This window comes from Buteo buteo, chromosome 21 (genome assembly GCF_964188355.1).
Source record: "Buteo buteo chromosome 21, bButBut1.hap1.1, whole genome shotgun sequence".
Lineage (NCBI taxonomy): Eukaryota > Metazoa > Chordata > Aves > Accipitriformes > Accipitridae > Buteo > Buteo buteo.
The window spans coordinates 25,917,107-25,933,428 of NC_134191.1; positions in this window are offsets into that span (position 1 = coordinate 25,917,107).

Below are 16,322 nucleotides of genomic sequence, written 5' to 3' on the forward strand. Positions count from 1 at the left end.
GTCACCCTGGTAGCCCTCCTCCTCTCTTACCAACCAAAACCTTGCCAGTTATGCCCAATAATATTCTTTACTGCAGTACAGCTATGATGGCTTGAACTGGATGACTGTTTGGCTGAGATTTTACTGGAGTTGGTGCATATTCACCATAGCAGGATAAAAGTTACATTTATGAGGGATGCAGTGCACTTCCGCCTTTCTAACTGAGCTCAAGGATGGCTTGCTGATAACAGCTGTCATTAAGAAACTGGTAAGAAACCTGGTCATAACCCTACCTCCACTTGGGAAATGCTTTTAACTGAGAATCTTGTCCTTGGCTCCCATCTGTGCTACACAGGAGCTATGTTGCAGCTCAGTCTGTGGCAAGTCTTGTATTTCCTCATTCCTGACACCAGTCCTGTCCCATTGGCTTGACTGGAAATTAATTGTCAGCTCAGGTTTGCTGGGTGACCACTGGACTCATGGCTGATGCTGGTTACAATCTCCAGACCTGATTCTTACCCTGAGTTTGCTGATGTGACTTCCTGGCTCCTTGTTTGCAATTGTCGTGGTTTAACCCCAGCCAGCAACTAAGCACCACGCAGCTGCTCACTCGCTCCCCCACCCCACCCCACAGTGGGATGGGGGAGAAAATTAGTAAACGAAGTCAAACTCATGGGTTGAGATAAGAATGGTTTAATAGAACAGAAAAGAAGAAACTAATAATGATAATGATAACATTAATCAAATGACAACAGCAGTAATAGCTGTACTGGCTGTGTCCCCTCCCAACTTTCTGTGCACCCCCAGCCTATTTGCTGGCAGGGCAGTCTGAGGAGGAGAAAAGGCCTTGATGCAGTGTAAGCACTGCTCAGCAATAACTAAAAGATCCCTATGTTATCAACACTGTTTTCAGCACAAATCCAAAACACAGCCACGTGCAAACTCCTGTGAAGAAATTTAACTCTATCCCAGCCCAAACCAGTACATATATTTTTGTAAACACATATATGAAAGTGACAGAAAAGTTGTTGTACTGTTTCTTTTGCAATACAGGTATAATGTATAGAGCCTTCCCTTGTACTGAAGTGTTGAAGAGTACTTTGATGCAGTTTGGATAGAAAACATTGGTTAAAAGTAGAAGTACATTTGGCTGTGTCAAGGAATTTGTCAGGAGTTTGGAGTTTTCTATGTAGCCAGTGTTTCATTCTCGTAGCTTGATGAGCTGTTTATGCCTCTTTTGAGAGTCTGGTTCCTAATAACTATATGATAGAGGCTGCAGTAGAGTACCTTTGTGGTGTTCTTGATATTTATTGATGTGCTTATGTTCCTCACTTTCAAAGATAGAGCATCAGCCTGAATGGGTCTGGTGTTGTCTAGCAAAGCTTGTATTCATGTGCTGTTTCTATCACTTTTCTGAACACAAATAACTAAGTAAAATGAGGCAAAACATGACTTTTGTTAGAAATGTTATTGTCAAGGTTAACGTAGGTCTGAAACTTCAGCCAGAACTGTGAATTGCTTGACACTCATTTCTGTTCTCTTTAGCAAGGTGACACCATGCCAGATGTTTGAACCTTATCAAGTGTCCATGCAGCGAACAATGTTAGGTCCGTCTTTGGTAATGCTGTTAAAAGGTATGACCATCAGGTTTCATTTTGACCTGAAGTTTTCTAGAAAAAGTCCCTTCCCCTTCTCTTTTAAAAAACAGAGGCTGTGCTAACTTTTCATGTATTTCCTTCAAGGTGAATTACAGAAAAGAGGGGGTGTTGCAATAATAAAGAATTCTCCCTTGTCTTGCAGAATGTGTGATAGCAAATCAAAGGAAAGAAGGAAGTTTTTCCTTAGTGCACTTAAGGGAACCATCTGCTTGTAATGTGCTAATCTAAAAAGCACAAGCTGTGCCTGTGTTGTCTGTGGGTTCCCAGCCTCTTCCTATACCATAAGTCTCAACTCTTCTTGCTACAGTCTGATATTTGATAAATTTCTAAATCTTCTTGAATTTGCCTTTCTGAAAGATTCTGTTTAAATATTTTGACAAAAACTACATTAGCTGAAGCTGAGTAAACCATCCACAAAAGCTGAAAGCAAATAAAACTGGTCATCTTTTGAAAAATTTATCTGGCTCTTTGGGAAGAATTCTCTCTTCATAAAATGTTCAGCTGTGAAGAATTCATAGCTCGGATCTGTGGAATGCATTTCTCTGAGGTCTTCCATGAATACCTAGGTGTCAGTTTGATACAGTTACTAAAGTGACAATTCACATGTAAGGAATTTAAATTTTAATACATGAAAATGCAGCAAAATAGACTGTTTAGTGATAAGGTCTGCAGTGTTGTTCATATTTCCTTGCTATGCATTTGTTTTTGTCTACTACTAATGCTTGTTTAATACATGTTTTCCTTCACACAATTCTGAATACATTGTCCATTTCCACTTAAATTTTTTGATCATATGTTTTCAAGCAAAACTTTTGTTTTACCTAATTTCAAATGTTTCTTAATCTAGCTTATTATATAGACTTAAATATTGAATGCAAATAAAAATGGCACTCAGAATATATTGAGGTTGAATTGGAAATAAGTAAACCATAAGCCTTTTCTGTGTTAACTTTAGAAGATGGCATAATACATTGCTACAGAGCTTGTATTCACAAACTACCAAATTGTATTTCCCTAACTAATGCATCATAAAAATTACAGAAACCATTGTGAAAATTTTTAATGTTAGGATCTGTATATATTGGGAAGAAAAAATGTTTACATTTGTATGACTTCTTAACAGCCCACCTATAAATACTATAGTGTTAAAAGCAGACATGGCAGTTCAGGTAAAACAGTGTCCTTCCCTGGCTGCTAATGATTTTGAAGTGTCCTTTTCTATCATTGTCAGCTATTTAAACAGTGAAATACATATTAGAATTCTCACTAGATGGTTGTAGTATTGTTTATACTGTGATATATTCAGGCATTAAAAAGATACTCTAGACTTGACATTTTATTATTTGTATGGTTAAATAATTTTTATGGCTCAGCAAAAGCTGATTGAAGTCTTAAATTCTAATGTTTTCCTTAACTGTGACATAACTAGAATAAAGAACAGTATATCTCTACTTGTGAGTACTGTTTGAAACTCATATCAACAAAAGCAATTTTTTTGTGTGCGTGTGCTTCTGTCAGACACTCTATAGAGAACTGATGGAACTGGGCCATGAAGATACAAGTTTGGCCTTTAAACTGAAAAGCTACATCATGGATGCAAACTACTTTGTGATGGATTTTTTTTTAATTCTTCATAAACCATAAGTTTTAAAAGAACAAACAAAAAAAAGCAGCATATTGTAGAGTTGTATGTCACATATAATAATTAGAAGTACAAGACTTTCTGAAGAACTAAAAAAACCTTCTGAATGTGAACATTCTTGAAAACATTGAAGAATAAATATTACAGCTAAATGTAGATCCTAAGGTGATTTTCTATTTGCAGTGTGGTTTATGTTTTGCACTCTAAATACTGGACAACAGCTAAGACTGGGCCTCTTGAAATTTCTCACTTGAAATTGGTTAGGTGACTGCTGCCATTACTTCTGACAGTAAAAGATGTTACATTTGATAACAGATAACTGCAATTGTTTGCTTGCTTCAGAAACAGTCTTCTACTGTTGAAGTACTTACTGTCAATAAGAATTAGCTCCACTAAGATTTATGTGGCATTCCCCATTTATTAAAATAGCTTGGGACTACTCACAGAGGTTTAAATTAAATTAGTTATAAAATAAAATAGTTTAATCATTACTTCAGTAACAAGAATGCAGATCTCCCATCCACCAAGGTGTTCAGCCTAATGAATCATCTAGCTTAGGTGAGGCTATTGAATCACTCTTGTTCTTAATTCATCTTTTTTTGTGTGTGTGTGGTGTATTATCCACATCTCTTATTCCATAGAAAACAGAAACAATTCAATAAATGCCATAGAACACACCTGTCACTCAGTTTTTCCTAATTGATATTTTCATTCTGCCTTTAAACATGAACTTTCATCACCAAAAATTAACACCTGTGTATCTAAGTCTCACACAATTTTATAAAGCACCTGTCCATGGGCATTGTCCATACCTCCTAGGAAATGACAGGATGGGCTTGAAGCCAAGAGGAGGCTGCCCGAACAACCGTAAAATAAGATCACTTGTTTCTCCAGCCACCCTCATTTGACCCCTGGAGAAGGCACTGAACCCCAAGGTAGAGAGACCATTTTGATGACGAAGCTGGAAAAAGCACAGAAGAGCCCATTATCTGGAAGCATGGTGGGCCTGAGAAATCAAGAACCTGAAGAAAACATGCCCAGGAGACAAGAGAAGAAAGCAACACTCTCCAAGAACTCCTTGTGAGCACTGCAGCAGGAAGAGAGTGTCCTCTGACACTGAGGAGAGGGAGAAGCTGGATGGAAGCCAACCAGCCTGTCAGTCTCCCAAGCAGAGGTGCACTCGCAGTGGGGAAGGGCAGAAGCACAGTTGCTATCAGCTGGTGCATGGCAGTGGAAGCCTGTACTGCTCTTCCCACAGGGAGAAAAAAGAGCCCTGGTGCTGGTGAAGCTCAGGAGAAGATCCTCCTTGCAAAAGACAGAGAAGCCAGAGCAGAGGAAGAGCCTTTCCAGCAGAGCCATGGAGGTGGGAAAAACACAGCTCCTCCACCAGTTACTATTGCTCCCATGTGACAGGAGATGGTGGAGAGAGAGAGAGTTCTGGCACTGGGCTAAGGACTTTGGGAAAAGGAGACCAAATAACAGCCACAGGTCTCTGAAGGGTTCTCACAGAAGCCAAAGGCTTTTGCCATCACCTCTCTGGAGGGGAAGGTGGCCTTGGCTGGAGCGGCTACACTCTGTAGACACGTCTGGTCTGTGGCTCGGTGGATCAGTAGGTCAGCAGCAGCCTGGGAAATACTCACTTGTCAGACATGTACCAGTTCACTCTGAGTTTGTGGGCTCCTGCCAGGCAAATGAAAAACAAAGAAAACACCCCTGTGCAGAGGGGAGTGACAGCACAACCAAAAAGAAACAGTGAAAGACAGAAGCAAGATGTTTCCTATGATCAGAAGACGAAAAAAATACGCAAAGGTGAAAAGGAGGATGGAAAGTAAACAAGACTTGTGGCATCATCAGGAAATGTTTCCTAACTCTTTGCTGGCTGTTTCACATGTGGGGCTTATGGACAGAAGCATTCACTGTTCCAACTCAGCTTACCACCACCACCTGCAGCTGGCCATCAAAAGCCACCAAGAACTATTATCAACACAAGGCTTACCTTCAAACCTTGAAATCTGATTGAAACAATAAAATTCCCATTAAAACCCAACACAATCCAAAGCGGTGTTTCTGATTTCAGTAGAGGATTTTCCCAGGTGAGAAAGAACTGTTGGGTGTTACTTAAATTTTTTAACTTGAGCCTTCCTGTATGAAAGCACACTCCTAATCTAGAAGGGTGGGAGCTTTCTGCACCTGCTGAGCCACAAGACTAGGATGTCCTTTAGCATATGATTTCCTTAAAGATCTTAGTGAGGGAACAGCTCTGGCACAAAGGGTCCAGCTTCCTCCGAAGAAGATTTGCATGGCCTGGCAGCAGTCTTCTTGTTTATTGGGATAACGCTAGTACCACACAGGTAGCTATTTCTTGGGATTTTGAATTTCCAGGAGCTTAGTGCTCTCCTTTCTTCCTCATGCAGGCAGCCTCATCTGTCACTGGAGGTCTGGAAGACATTGTCAAACCTGAGCAGCTGGATGTCGAAAATGGCTATAAATGCAGCAAGTAAGATTATTGCTAATGACACCTTCACAGTAGATACTGGGTTACGGTATTGCATGTCTGGGAGCAAAAGTTATGTTTTGACTTAATTTAGAAATGCAGTCATGAGACATCTCTTTTTTTTTTTTCTCCTTCCCCTTACAACTAATACACCCAAATCATCTGGAACTTGGAAAATAATGCATTTGTTTCTAAGATGGGTAATTTTTCCTTCTGCCTGAATATTTGGAAAGCTTTTGATAAGAATTTTATTCCTGGCATTGTCTACCCTGGAGGTGGTCAGCCTTCCTAGCTATGAAGTTGTCACCTGAACTACCCCTATGGCCAGAAGGGAAAAGACATAACCCCTATGCAGTGGTGCACCGAAGCAAGGAGGAGCTCTGGGCAGTGATTTGGGATGGGAGGGAAAGTGGCAGCTTCCTCAAGAAAGCAACAGTTTCATTTCCAAGGCTTTTTGGATGGTTGCGTCTCTGTCCAGGAGACCTCAGTCCTTGGAGCAGTAGCAGCCCCTGCTGGCTCTCTGAACAGTGTCTTGGCTAGTTCTTGTAAGGACTGCAAACTGCTGCTCTCCAAAGTGAGCCACCCTTGACTGAAGCTACCTTCAGTCAGAGCATATGGACCTAAGGGGTCTGCACTGCAAACATTTGCATACAATAGCTGGGCAAAACAAACCTTAACTTAACCATACACTCAGAGAAGCAAACACTGCCAGACTTGGTTCTATAACACTTGTGTCTGATGTGTCTGAATGTATAAAGCACAAATATCTGCTTACTACCACTGAAAAACTAAATGTTAATGAGGATTTGCTAGTTTCAGTGGGGTACTAGAAAAAATGAATGCTAGGTTCTCATTTTTCTGTGGATCCTTGCAAGGAACATGCCCTGTCTTAGAAATGCTGATGGCAGAGAGATGACAACTGAGGAAGAAGGAGATGAGCAAAGCACCTCGCAGCTGAACTGCCTGTTCCTGAGTATGCTCTGTGGCATGTGACCAGCAGAGTCATACTGAAGGAGCAAGTTTCTATCTTTTCAGTTGGCTGGAAGAGAAAGCCCTTGCACATGTATGGCACCTTCTTCACTTTTGGTAAACCATCCTGTCACTCTCAGTTTTTCCTCATTGGTGTTTTCCTTCTCTGACTATGAATTTTTCTCCTTGGAGATTACCACCTCAGAATAGTGTATCTAAGTCTCACACAATTTTATAAAGCACGTGGTTCTTAACGTGTCCATGGGCATTCATCATGGCCATAGTATTCCCTGCCTGACATTTGGACATTGGGATTGGAAGAAGAGGCTGATTAATTCTTTCCACTTCTAGCTATCATCAACACCATTTGTCTTGACAATGTAAAGGAACATACGTCAGTGTTGCTCTGTCTTTGTGATAGTAGTGGAATTTCCCTGGTTACCCTGTATGTCCTGTCTTTCTGGGGACCATATAACAAACTTGCAATGAAAGGTTTCATTTCCAAGCATTTTGGATGGTTGTGTCTCTGTCCATGAGGCCTCAGTCCATGAAGACAGAGGGCTGTTGAATGTCTTTGTCCTGGAGAAGGGCTGTTTGCTTCTTTGGTTTTTCAGTGTTGATCAATAAACTTTTATGGGAATCCGATGCAGCTTCTAGTGCTGAGGCAGCAGCACTAGAGCTGCCTTCTTCCAGTTCTTCTAGCTTTGCTATTGCAGCAGAAAGCTGAAAGAGGCTTTTCAGAACATGAGTTTGGAGTAGCCCCTTTGGCATCTGGAGCGGTGCTACCCTCTGCTGCATTGTGAAGCTGTGCTCCAGCAAGAGGTTCATCGCCCTGCTGTGTTGGAAACTGCTGGCAAGCCTTCCTTCTGGCACTGGCAGTGACCCACAGTCAGATACTTGCCCCACTATCTTCTCCATGCTAGCAAGCCTGACGAGCAGTGCATGGATTCATGAAAAGGCGACTGGTATTATGCAAGTAGACATTGCTCGAGTAGCATAGGCATGTGTGAGCTGTAAAAACTTGTTCTGAGTTATGCTTTTTTTGGATGAGAGGCATGGAGTGGAGAGAAGATACGTTACAACTATTGGGTCTGTGCTTGTTTTCAAGGTGTGAGTGGCTGGCTGCTACGTCAAAGAGGCTTATGATACATAGTTCCTTCAATGTCCTGACAGTGTGCTCAAAGAGTTTTGATGCTTTCTCTGGCAGAAAATTAGCAAGATATGTATACAAGTGCACTGCAACTTTATCTGCTTGGAAGGAGACATTTCCTAAAGGAAGGTCCTTTTTTGGAAGATGTTAGCCATCATGTGCAGACGTCTAAGAAAAATCAATGCAATAGCTGGGCCTTGCTCTTTCCCTTCTGGTAAGAGGAAAGCTCCAATATGAAGATAAGCACCTACTGTGCTTGTAAAGAACTGGTTTGGCCAAGAACAGTTTTCTGCCACTTAAATGATGAAATGGCAAAAGCTGTTTTTGATGAACTCAGAAGATATATTTCTATATGTATACAGCCTCTAGCATGTGTTTGGTGACAAGGTTTTCTCAGGCTGTTTCCTAAAGATGCTCAAGGTATTTTTTGAGTCTTCTTGGTCTCTCTTAAGGTTGTGCAGTATTCAGAATATTTGGACCTTGGTGCATACATGCCTCAAGCAGCTGGAGAGCCACTGCTCTATTCCTTGTATGTCATCCTGGTACATGAAGGTTTCAGCAGTCAGGCAGGACACTATTACTGCTTCGTGGAGGTAAATGTAACCTTTGTTTCCAGCAGTATAAGAATCAGTGCTGGTTAAGAGAAACTGGGATGCAAACGCTGCTGGTAATCACAGTTCTTAGGGAGAATATCTCGGGAGACGCTTGCTTTGATTTCTGTTGGTGGATTGTGTCCTTCACTGGTGTTCTCTTTGTTTTTGTTCCTAAGCCAGGCAGTTCGTCTAAAGATAGCATTCTGACCTAAAAATATTGTTACATTCCTTCTCTACATGGTCTATTTCCAAATTAAAAAAGGTCCACCTAGACCTCCTGCAAGTCCTGCCAGGACTAAAACCCGTTCCTGTTCTTCACCTTCCCTTTGCAGCCTATTCACAGGCACAAGAGCACTGGGGATCTGTGCTTTCCCAGAGACGGAATATCTCATGGCGCTTGTCCTTGGCAAAGCCTCTTTCCGAAATGGCAAATGTCCTGCTCCTCCCACAAGGAAGAGACCAGCCCTGAAAGCTGTTACTGCTCTTCACCTGCCCTGGCAGCTGAGCACTCTTTGAAAAAATGTTTCTTGGCAGCCAATCCCTCGTCAAAAATATTTTCTTCAGCAGCCGAGCCCTCGTTGAAAAACAGTTCACTGGCAGCCGAGCCCTCATCAAAAATAAGTTGCCTGGCAGCTGAGCCCTCGTTGAAAATAGTTTCCCCGGCATCCGAGCCCTTGTCAGTAAAAAGTTTTTCTTCAGCAGCCGAGACCTTGTCAAAAAAAATTTCCCAACAGCCAAGGTATCGTTGAAAAACAGTTCCCCGACAACCGAGCCCTTGTGGAAAGTAAGTTCCCCAGCAGCCGAGCCTTCATCGAAAAGAAGTTCCACGGCAGCCGAGCTCTTGTCGAAAAGAAGTTCCACGGCAGCCGAGCCCTCATCAAAAAAAAGTTCACTGGCAGCAAATTCGTCCCCAAATAAAAGTTCCACAGCAGCTGAGACCTTGTCGAAAAACAGTTCAACGACAGCTGCGCCCTAGTAAAAAATATTTTCTTTGGCAGCCAAGCCCTCGTGGAAAATTTTTTCTTTGGCAGCTGAGCCCTTGTCGAAAATTTTTTTTCGGCAGATGAGCCCTCGTTGAAAATTTTTTCTTCAGCAGCCGAGTCCTCATCGAAAATATTTCTTCGGCAGCCGAGCCCTCGTTGAAAATATTTTCTTCGGCAGCTGAGCCCTCATTGAAAATTTTTACTTTGGCAGCTGAGCCTTCGTCAAAAAAAAGGTCTCCGGCAGCCGAGCCCTCATCAAAAAAAGGGTCCCATGCAACCGAGCCCTCGTCGAAAATTTTTTATTTGGCAGCTGAGCCATAGTTGAAAATTTTGTCTTTGGTAGCCGAGTCCTCATCAAAAAAAAGTTCCCTGGCAGGCAAGCCCTCATTGAAAAAAAGGTCCCTGGCAGCCAAGCTGTCATTGAAAATTTTTTCTTCCGCAGCCGAGCCCTCGTCACAAATTTTTTCTTCAACAGACGAGCCTTCATCGAAAATAAGGTCCCCGGAAGACAAGCCCTCATTGAAAATTTTTTCTTCCGCAGCCGAGCCCTCGTCGCAAATTTTTTCTTCAACAGACGAGCCTTCATCGAAAATAAGGTCCCCGGAAGACAAGCCCTCATTGAAAATTTTTTCTTCCGCAGCCGAGCCCTCGTCAAAAAAAAGGTCGCCAGCAGCCGAGGCCTTGTTGAAAACTTTTTCTTCGGCAGCCGAGCTCTTTTTGAAAAAACAGTCCCCAGCAGCCGAGCCCTTGTCGAAAATTTTTTTCTTCGGCAGCCAAGCCCTTGTTGAAAATTTTTTCTTTGGCAGCTGAGCGCCGTCGTAAAGTTTTTCTTTGGCATCCAAGACCTGGTCGAAAATTTTTTCTTTGGCAGTCGCTCTTTCATCAAAAAAAGGTCCCCGTCAGCTGAGCCCTCATCAAAAAAAAGGTCCCCGACAGCTGAGCCCTCATTGAAAATCTTTTCTTTGTCAGCCAAGCTCTTTTTGAAAAAAAGGTCCCTGGCAGCTGAGCCCTTGTCAAAAATTTTTTCTTTGGCAGCCAAACCCTCGTCAGAAAAAAATGGTCCCTGGCAGTCAAGCCCTGATCAAAAAAATGGTCCCATGCAACTGAGACTTGTTGAAATTTTTTTCTTTGGCATTCGAGCCCTCATCGAAAATTTTTTCTTTGGCAGCCGAGCCCTCGTTGAAAATTTTTTCTTCGACAGCCGAGCCGTCGTTGAAAAAAAGGTCCCCGAGCCTTCGTTGAAATATTTTCTTCGGCAGCCGAGCCTTCATCAAAAAAAGGTCCCCGGCAGCCGAGCCCTCGTCCAAAGAAATGTCCCTGGCAGCCAAGCCCTCGTTGAAAATATTTTCTTTGGCAGACAAGCCCTCATTGAAAAAAAGGTCCCCGGCAGCTGAGCCTTCATCAAAAATTTTTTCTTCGGCAACTGAGCCCTGGTTGAAAATCATTTCTTCGGCAGCCGAGCCCTTGTCAAAAAAAGATCCCCGGCAACCGAGCCCTGTTGAAAATTTTTTCTTTGGCAGCCGAACCCTCATCGAAAATTATTTCTTCGGCAGCCGAGCTGTCATTGAAAATTTTTTCTTTGGCATCCGAGCCCTCATCAAAAATATTTTCTTGGGCATCTGAGCCCTCGTCAAAAATTTTTTCTTTGGCAGCTGAGCCCTTGTCGAAAATTTTTTCTTCGGCAGTCGAGCCCTCGTCAGAAAAAAGGTCCCCGGCAGCCGAGGCCTTGTTGAAAACTTTTTCTTCGGCAGCCGAGCCCTTTTCGAAAAAACGGCCCCAAGCAGCCAAGCCCCGGTCGAAAATTTTTTCTTTGGCAGCAGAGCCCTCGTCGAAAAAAAATGGTCCCAGGCAGCCAAGCTCTCATCAAAAAAATGGTCCCAGGCAACTGAGACCTCGTCAAAATCTTTTTCTTCGGCAGCCAAGCCCTAGTCAAAAATTTTGTCTTTGGTAGCCGAGTAATTATCAAAAAAAAGTTCCCTGGCAGCCAAGCCCTCATTGAAAAAACTTTCCCCCACAGCCGAGCTCTCATTGAAAATTTTTTCTTCAGCAGCCGAGCCCTTGTTGCATATTTTTTCTTCGGCAGTTAAGCCCTCATCGAAAATTTTTTCTTCGGCAGTCGAGCCCTCGTCAAAAAAAAGGTCCCCAGCAGCCGAGGCCTTGTCGAAAACTTTTTCTTCGGCAGCCGAGCCCTTTTCGAAAAAACGGTCCCCAGCAGCTGAGCACTTGTCAAAAATTTTTTTCTTCGGCAGCCAAACCCTAGTTGAAAATTTTTTCTTTGGCAGCTGAGCGCTCTTTGAAAAGTTTTTCTTTGGCATCCAAGACCTCGTCGAAAATTTTTTCTTCGGCAGCCGATCCTTCATCAAAAGAAGGTCCCCGTCAGCGAAGCCCTCATCAAAAAAAAGGTCCCTGACAGCTGAGCCCTCATTGAAAATCTTTTCTTTGGCAGCCAACCTCTTTTCAAAAAAAAAGGTCCCCGGCAGCTGAGCCCTTGTCAAAAATTTTTTCTTCGGCAGCCGAGCCCTCGTCGAAAAAAAATGGTCCCCAGCAGCCAAGCCCTGATCAAAAAAATGGTCCCAGGCAACTGAGACCTTGTTGAAAATTTTTCTTCAGCAGCCGAGCCCTCATGGAAAATTTTTTCTTCGGCAGCCGAGCCCTCGTTGAAAATTATTTCTTCGGCAGCCGAGCCTTCAACAAAAAAAAGTCCCCGGCAGCCGAGCCCTCATCCAAAGAAATGTCCCCGGCAGCCGAGCCCTCGTCGAAAATTATTTCTTCAGTAGCTGAGCCCTCGTCGAAAAAAAGGTCCTTGGCAGCTGAGCTGTTGTCGAAAAATAGGTCCACAGCAGCCGAGCCCTTGTCGATAATTCTTCCTTTGGCAGCCGAGCCTTTGTCAAAAAAAAGGTCTCCTGCAGCCGAGCCCTCATCAAAAATTTTTTCTTCGGCTGCCAAGGCGTCGTTGCAAAAAGGTCCCCAGCAGGTGAGCCCTCGTCGAAAATTTTTTCTTCGGCAGTCGATCCATCGTCAAAAATTTTTTCTTTGGCAGCCGAGCCCTCGTCAAAAATTTTTTCTTCGGCAGCCGAGCCCTCGTCAAAAATTTTTTCTTCGGGAACCAAGATCTTGGCAAAAAATTTTTCTTCGGCAGCTGAGCCCTCTTAGAAAAAAATTGCTTCCCGGCAGACAAGCCCTCATCAAAAAAATGGTCCCAGGCAAGTGAGACCGTGTCAAAATTTTTTTCTTTTCCGAGCCCTAGTCGAAAATTTTGTCTTTGGTAGCCGATTCCTCATCAAAAAAAAGTTCCCCGGCAGACAAGCCTTCATCGAAAAACCATTCCCCCGCAGCCGAGTTCTCATTGAAAATTTTTTCTTCAGCAGTCAAGCCCCTGTCGAAAATTTTTTCTTCGGCAGTCGAGCCCTTGTCAAAAAAAAGGTCCCCGGCAGCCGAGGCCTTGTTGAAAACTTTTTCCTCAGCAGGCGAGCCCTCATCAAAAACATTCTCTTCGGCAGCCGAGCCCTCGTCGAAAAGTTTTTCTTTGGCAGCCGAGCCATAGTAAAAAATTTTTTCTTCAACAGCCGAGCCTTCGTCGAAAAAAAGGTCCCTGGCAGCCAAGTCCTCGTGGAAAATTTTTTCTTTTGCAATCGTGCCCTGGTCAAAAATTTTTTCTTCAGCAACTGAGCTCTCATCAAAATTTGTTTCTTTTGCAGCCGAGCCCTGGTCAAAAAAAAGGTCCCCGGCAGCTGAGCCTTCATTGAAAATTTTTTCCTCGGCAGCCAAGTTCTCATTGACAATTTTTTCTTTGGCAGCTGAGCCCTCTTCAAAATTTATTTTTTCAGCAGCTGAGCCCTGGTTGAAAAAAATGTCCCTGGCAGCCGAGCCCTCATCGAAAATTTTTCTTCGGCATCTGAGGCCTTGTCAAAAATATCTTCTTCTGCAGCCGAGCCCTTGTTGAAAATTTTTTCTTTGGCAACTGGGCCCTTGTCGAAAATTATTTCTTCAGCAGCCGAGCCCATCTCGAAAAAAAGGTCCCCAGCAGCTGAGCCATAGTCGAATATTTTTTCTTCGGCAGTCGAGCCCTCGTTGAAAATTTTTTCTTCGGCAGTTGAGCCCTCGTCAAAAAAAAGGTTCCCGGCAGCCGAGGCCTTGTTGAAAACTTTTTCTTCAGCAGCCGAGACCTTTTCAAAGAAAAGGTCCCCGGCAGTCGAGTGCTTTTAGAAAATTTTTTTTGGCAGCCGAGCTCTCATTGAAAATTTTTTCTTTGGCGTCCAAGACCTCGTCAAAAATTTTTTCTTCATTAACTGAAGCTTCGTTGAAAATTGTTTCTTCCGCAACTGAGTCCTCATCAAAAATTTTTACTTCGGCAGCCGATCCCTCGTCAAAAAATTTTTCTTCGGCAGCCGAGCCCTGGTCAAAAAAAAGGTCCCTGGCAGCCGAGCCCTAGTCGAAATTTTTTTCTTTGGCAGCCAAGCTCTTGTCAAAAAAAGGTCCCCGGCAGCTAAGCCCTTGTCAAAAATTTTTTCTTCGGCACCCGAGCCCTCGTTGAAAAAAACTGGTCCCCGGCAGCCAAGCCCTCATTAGTAAAATGGTCCCAGTCAACTGAGACCTCGTCAAAATTTTTTTCTTCGGGAGCCGAGCCCTGGTCGAAAATTTTGTCTTCAGTAGCAGAGTCCTCATCAAAGAAAAGTTCCCCGGCAGCCAAGCCCTCATCGAAAAAATGTTCCCCGGCAGACGAGCATTCATTGAAAATTTTTTCTTCAGCAGCTGAGCCTTCATTAAATATTTTTTCTTCCGCAGTCGAGCCCTCATCAAAAAAAAACGTCCCCGGCAGCTGAGGCCTTGTTGAAAACTTTTTCTTCGGCAGCGGAGCCCTTTTTGAAAAAAGGTGCATGGCAGCCGAGCCCTTGTTGAAAATTTTTTCTTCAGCAGCCGAGGCCTCGTCGAAAATTTTTTCTTTGGCAGCTGAGCCCTTTTCAAAAAACCAGGTCCCTGGCAGCCCTGCCCTCGTCAAAAATTTTTTCTTCGGCAGCTGAGCTCTCATTGAAAATTTTTTCTTCAGCAGCTGAGCCCTCGTCGAAATTTGTTTCTTTGGCATTGGAGCCCTTTTCAAAAAAAAGGTTCCCAGCAGCCGAGGCCTTGTCGATAATTCTTTCTTCGGCAGCCGAGCCCTGGTCGAAAAAAAGGTCCCTGGCAGCCAAGCCCTCATTGAAAATTTTTCTTCGACAGACGAGCCCTCATTGAAAATTTTTCTTCAACAGACAAGCCCTCATTGAAAATTTTTTCTTTGGCAGCCAAACCCTCGTCGAAAAAAAGGTCCCTGGCAGCCAAGCCCTCATTGAAAATTTTTTCTTCAGCAGCTGAGCCCTTGTGGAAAATTTTTTCTTCGGCATCCAAGCCCTCATCAAAAAAATGGTCCCAAGCAAGTTAGACCGCGTTGAAATTTTTTTCTTCGGCAGCCAAGTCCTAGTCGAAAATTTTGTCTTCGGTAGCAGAGTCCTCATCCAAAAAAGTTCCCCGGCAGCCAAGCCCTCATCAAAAAAACTTTGCCCCACAGCCGAGCTCTCATTGAAAATCCTTTCTTCAGCAGTCGAGCCCTCATCGAAAATTTTTTCTTCAGCAGCCGAGCCCTCATCGAAAATTTTTTCTTCAGCAGCCGAGCCCTCATCGAAAATTTTTTCTTCAACAGCCGAGCCCTCGTCGAAAAAAAGGTCCCCGGCAGCCAATCCGTCGTCAAAAATTTTTTCTTCGGCAGCCAAGCTGTTGTTGAAAAATTTTCTTCGGCAGCCGAGCCTTCGTCAAAAAAAGGTCCCCGGCAGCTGAGCCCTCATTCATAGAAATGTCCCTGGCAGCCGAGCCCTCGTTGAAAATTTTTTCTTCGGCAGCCGAGCCCTCATTGAAATAAAGGTCCCCGGCAGCCGAGCCCTCATCAAAAAAAAGGTCCTTGGCAGCCGAGTCCTCATGGAAAATTTTTTCTTTTGCAATTGTGCTCTGGTCGAAAATTTTTTCTTCGGCAGCCGAGTCCTTGTCGAAAAAAAGGTCCCCGGCAGCCGAGCCCTTGTCGATAATTCTTTCTTGGGCAGCCAAGCCATTGTCAAAAAAAATGTCACCGGCAGCCGAGCCTTCATCGAAAATTTTTTCTTCGGCAGCCGAGTTCTCATTGACAATTTTTTCTTCGGCAGCTGAGCCCTCATTGAAATTTGCTTGTTTGGCAGCTGAGCCCTCATCGAAAATTTTTCTTCGGCATCCGAGCGCTCGTCAAAAATATTTTCTTCGGCAGCCGAGCCCTCGTCGAAAAGTTTTCTTTGGCAGCTGAGCTGTAGTCAAAAATTTTTTGTTCGACAGCCGAGCCTTCGTTGAAGAAAAGGTCCCTGGCAGCTGAGCCCTCGTCGAAATTTTTTTCTTCGGCAGCCAAGCCCTCATTGAAAAAAAGGTCACCGGCAGCCGAGCCCTCTTCTGAGGAGATTGAAGTAGACGGATGCCTGTAATCTTGAAAGCAGACGACAGACGACCCTTTATTGCTAGAACACACACATACTTATAGTCACATATTCTGCAAAGTCACTGTCCACGTGCACAAGCATTGAATATGATTGGTTATATAAACACTGTCCACGCACATAAACATAAGATATAATTGGTTATACTAACTCTGTCCACGTGCATAAACATAGGACATAATTGGTTATACCAACTAAAACATGCGAAACTTTTCTCAGTCTGATTGGTCAAGATAAACTGCCAAATTGAGGTTCTTTGTGGCAAGTTCCCTTTATCGTGGAATGCACGGTGCTTTGTGCCAAGTTCCCTTTATCATGGAATGTGCACCTGTGTTCTTCTAATTGGCATCTTTCTTTTTTTGTCTTCTT